This window comes from Mustela nivalis (assembly GCF_964662115.1).
Source record: "Mustela nivalis genome assembly, chromosome: 14".
Taxonomy (NCBI): domain Eukaryota; kingdom Metazoa; phylum Chordata; class Mammalia; order Carnivora; family Mustelidae; genus Mustela; species Mustela nivalis.
In genome coordinates this window covers 25900667-25905855 of record NC_139033.1, presented here as the reverse complement: position 1 = coordinate 25905855, position 5189 = coordinate 25900667, and the positions used below count along the sequence as shown (strand labels likewise).

Here is a 5189-nt window from a genome sequence, read left to right as displayed (position 1 = left end):
AGCTGTTTCCATATGTGCTTTTTGGCTAAAGCCAAATATTTCATCCAAGAATATATATTAAGGAAAGATATCCAATGGATAAACACTAATGAATACACTGCAGGCTTCAAAGTCATTTTTTTTTTTTAATTTAGTGTTTTGGGGTGCTTGGGTGGAACAGTTGGCTGAGCAGCTAACTCTTGGTTTCAGCTCAGGTTGTGATCTTGGGGTTGGGAGATCTAGTCCCGCATCCGGCTCTGAGTTCAATGCTGAGTCTACTTGGGATTCCCTGTCTCTCTCCCTCTGTCCTCACTTCACATGTGTGTGCTCTCACTCTCTCTCAAATGGATAAATCTTTTTTTAAAATGTAGTGTTTGAATAAGACCTCTAAAATTATCTGAATGAGGAACCTAATCTGTCTTTCTTTTTTTTTTCTATCTTTTCTATCTTTCTTTACTTTTTATCTTTTTTCCATAGTTACTGATTCTTGAAGTACTTGTTATGCCGTGGAGTGAAAAGGGTTACAGTTAATGAAGAAAGTGAGTGAAAAATCTACAACCATTTTCATTTAAGAAAATTGGAAAAACGTACTGCCAGCTGCTCTATTTCTTTCACTCTCTTTCTTTCTTGGCAGTTATCTTTTATTGTCCTCATATAGTGTTGCTTTGGGGTAGTGAAGAGGATTTAAAAGGACATTGTTCTCGAGAATAATATTTGTCTTTCTTGTGCATGTATATTAACTGGAACTATAGTCAACTCAACTTTTTTTTTTTTTTTCAAATTAGCATTTACCCATGGACAGCTTTGCATCAATTCCAAAATGAATGGAAAAAAGATGAAAAATCAGAAGAGACACAGTAAGGTTAAAAAAAAAAAAGAGCAAGATTAAAATAGACAAGCAGAAGAAATACAGTGGAAATGACAGAAGGCTTAGGAAGAAAAAACCAGAGATGATGTTATAGAATGGAATAAAAAACCTGGCCAATAAATGTAAAAGTCATGGCTCAAGTCTGTCAGGGTTTTGGCAAGAGTATATCGTAGACATTTGAAACATAGAAAGATTACTTTATAGTGTTCCTAAAGTCCTGCTGTGTTTCTCATTTAGCCCATTTCCCAAGAGAGTATGTGCTATTGAAACTCTTCCAAAATTAGTTGTAAAGTAGTAGTTGCTCCCTTGTAATAAGAACACATACAATGCTATTTAAGGCTATATTAAGAAATCATAAATTCCCACATATATTGCTTAGACTTTAAAATGCATTCCAACAGTTTTCTATCAGTGAAAGAAAATTTTAAATGTAATAGACTTTAAAAAGATATGCATATGATAACTCCTTAATTAAAGATGCATCATAAGAATTATTTATTTTTAAAAATTTTTAAATAAAATAGTATGTTTACTTAGAAGCATTCAGAATGTCAACCAAGCAGCTGCAGCTTTTCTTTTTTTCTCAGTTACAGAGTGGTACTCTGTTATTTTGCATAAGCTACATCAAAAGACAACTGAAAATGAAAAAAAAAAAAAAACATAGTATACCAACTTTGTGCTGGGCACCAGCCAGAACCCAGTTTAAATTTCCACGCCAATTTACGACCCCCACACTGTCCCAGGAAATTCTAGTGGCTCCTAAAAATATCACCAGAACAGAGTTCTCTAAAGACATATTCTGTAGTGTGTTAACCATACAATAAAAGACACAATACACTTTAAAAACAAATCTTGCACACTCTTCCATTTCATTTTTTTTCTTTACAAAGAGTGCGTTGTGCACAGCAGGTGTTAAATGCTTTATAGACAAGGAAAAAAACTGTGCTAGAACCAAATTATTCATCTTCCTCCTCATCTTCCCCCTCTTCCTTCTTTTTCCTGCCTTTTCAGCCTTGGCAACTCCCTTTCTTCCTGCATCAGACTTTCCTTTAGCTTGAAATGAAGCAAAATCCTTTCCCTATATTTCCTTCAGCTGAGCAGCCTTCTTCTCGTGAGGCCACCTGCCCCCTGCACCACTGTGGTTCCGCGTCTCTCCCAGTTTCTTCACAGCATCACCAATGCATGTTCTCCTTTGATTCAGGGGCGATACTCAAACCAAAAAAGAAAAAGGCCAAAGAAGGCCCCTTGGGTGTATTGGGATCCTTGAACTTCTTTTCTGTTTCCCCTCTAAGGGGGATAGATTTTCACTTTTCTTCTGTAATGGGTTTTGTCCACCTTTGCCATGTCTTCAAACTTTCCTTTCTCTTTAGCAGACATGGTCTTCCATCTCTGAGAGCTTCTGAGAAAACTCAGAGAAGTTGATTGAAGCACCTGGGTGCTCCTTCTTGTGTTCCCCTTGCCACAGAGAATGCATATGGGGAAATTTTACCTCTCACCTTCTTGGGATCTCCCTTGCCCATGTTTCATTGTTTTCCCCAGCGAGGCACAGAGTCACCCAGGGTCCTTCTGGCTCTCACTGGTCTGGGACCTCTCTGTGAAGTTCAAGTTTCTCCAGTGCCTCAGAATTATTTAAAATAAATACCTCTCATTACTTTTTATCCATAGACTCTCAGAACTAGTTCCAAAGAAGCCCATATTTACTTATAAAACAATTCCATACTCTCACAACCACATGACTCTATTTGATCTCACTCTGTGTATTGATTATACTAGCTTTTCACATAACTCAAATTTGTTTTACTGAACTGGTCAAATCCAGATTTCTTTTTCTTTTTCTTTTTTTCTTTTTTTTTTGCCATTTCCTTTGCATTTTTCCAAATCAAATCTATCTCTTCAACTAATCCAAGATGGTGTTACTTGTGCATAACCAACTGTGACAAATGTTTGTAATCCATAAGTTTGACCTTTCCACATCCCCAAACTTGCCATTCTTTTTTTTTTTTTTTAAGGTTTTATTTATTTATTTATTTGACAGAGAGATCACAAGTAGGCAGAGAGGCAGGCAGCAGAGAGGGAGGGGGAAGAAGGGTCCCTGGTGAGCAGTGAGCCCGATGCAGGGCTTGATCCCAGGACCCTGAGATCATGACCCAAGCCCAAGGCAGAGGCTCAACCCACTGAGCCACCCAGGCGCCCCAAACCTTTCCATTCCTGAAGCTCAAGGTCATATTTGTATCACTGTTGTTCCTGCCTTGTATCAAAACCACTATGTTTTAGTTTTCTAGCAAAAATATACATTAACCTGGACTTTCCTAAAGTTTTTTGGGGGGGGTTAGAAAATTTATTAATATTTTTGCATTTTTGATCACCACATTAATTTTTTTAATTTTTTATTTCTTTTCAGCGTAACAGTATTCATTGTTTTTGCACCACACCCAGTGCTCCATGCAATCTGTGCCCTCTCTAATACCCACCACCTGGTTCCCCCAACCTCCCACCCCCCGCCCCTTCAAAACCTTCAGGTTGTTTTTCAGAGTCTACAGTCTCTCATGGTTCACCTCCCCCCTCCAATTTCCCCCAACTCCCTTCTCCTCTCATTTTAGATCATTTTATGAATGTATAAAATGTTTGTCTATGAACCTTTTTTCTGGTTTTCAGCCATTAATACAGCTGTTATGGATATTTGTGTAGAATCATTTTGGAAATAATTTTTCTTGTTTGTAGTGCTTAAGAGTATAAGAAGTGAAATACTGGGTAGACATATATCCATATGAACATTATTAACAACTGTTACAGTTCTCTAAGCATGGCATACCATCTTAACTCCTACCATCAATGTGTGAGAGTTTCAGTTCCTTCTTCCTCTCCAGTGCTTGTAACTGTAACTATCCTGATGGGTGCTCAGTGACCTCCTTATGGAAGTCATTTACATTTCCTTGATAAGCAGTGGTCTTCAGTGTATTTTCATGCACATACCACTTGGATAGCCTCATTTCTGAAGGGTCCACTCATGTCTCTGACTTTTTTTTTTTTAAACCAAATTAGATCGTCTCCTAAAGGCTCTTTTTATGTTCTTGGCACAGATCCTATTTCATAGGACCTTAGATGAGCAGTATAAATTTTGACAGAATTCCACTTTGTCTTTATTATCTGTGACTTCTGTGTCTTGTTTAAGAAATATTTAACCACTTCAAGGTCTTTAAAGTATCCTACTATATTTGTCTCTATAAGTCGTAGAGTTTCAGTTGTTACATTTTGGTCTGTGCTCTTCCTCCAGTTGATTTGATTCCTCCTATGGTATATATAAATAAGGACTCTTTTTTTCCATACAGATGCAATTTTATTTTTCTATATTTTGAAATTATATCCATTTTCTAATTGTAATGCATGGGCCTTTTTTCTGAAAACCAAGGAAGCATATATATTTAAGTCTATTTCTGTGTGTTTTTACATATTATACTATGCCTTCTTCAATCTACTCATCCATTTAAAAAATGCTTCTCGTAGTATATGTCTATGACATTTCCAAATGTATTTCAGAATTATTTTGTCAAATTTTATATTTAAATTTACTGCCATTTTATAGGAATTGTATTGATCAATAGTACAAATTGGTAAGTGGCATCCTAATGATATCAGGACTTCTAATCCATGAGCATAGTATATGTCTTCATTTTTAGGTCCTTTTTTTTTTTTTAAACAAACTGTTAAAGATTAAGTGTGATGTAGTTTGAGAGTATAGAGCCTTTGGAATCTACAAACACAAAGGCAGCCTGTACACAATCACCAGTTCTTCTCAACAGTAGTGGAATGCATTTCCAAGAAAGACTGCAGAAAGGGCAAGAGAATGCAGGGTGACAAGGCTGAATGAGAAGATCAGCCACTGCTAAAAGAAGAGCATAGATCCTTTTCCAAGGACCAGCTTAGAAGTTTCTTAGATATTTAAACATATACTTATCACATGACCCAGCAATTCCACTCCCAAATATTTACCCGAGGAAAGTTCAAACATATGTTTACACACAAAAACCATAGTTTTCTATTTTAGCTCTCCAGATATAGTCTCCAACAAATAGGGGCAACCCAAATGCCCTTCCTTCTATTTGTAATATTAACTAACTGTGATCCATCTCTACAACACAATGCTCTTACCAATGAGGAGATAAGCTACTGATACAACATAAATACTAGATGCAATATGCTGATTAAAAACACATCAGAATAAAAGATCACAGACTATATGATTCATTTATATAATGTTTTGAAAAGGCAAAAACTATATAAATGGAAAGTAGATCAATGTTTTTCAGGATATGTGGACAGAGAGGCAATAATTAGAAAAGGG

The 5189-nt window shown here is 36.3% G+C and overlaps 1 pseudogene across 1 annotated transcript; it reads right to left on the bottom strand.

The window, feature by feature from the left end:
- Window positions 1–1803: 1803 nt before the first annotated feature.
- LOC309847599 (high mobility group protein B1 pseudogene) lies at window positions 1804–2367 on the bottom strand (annotated as a pseudogene). Its single transcript has one exon. The product of its transcript is annotated as a high mobility group protein B1 pseudogene (transcript).
- Window positions 2368–5189: the final 2822 nt, after the last annotated feature.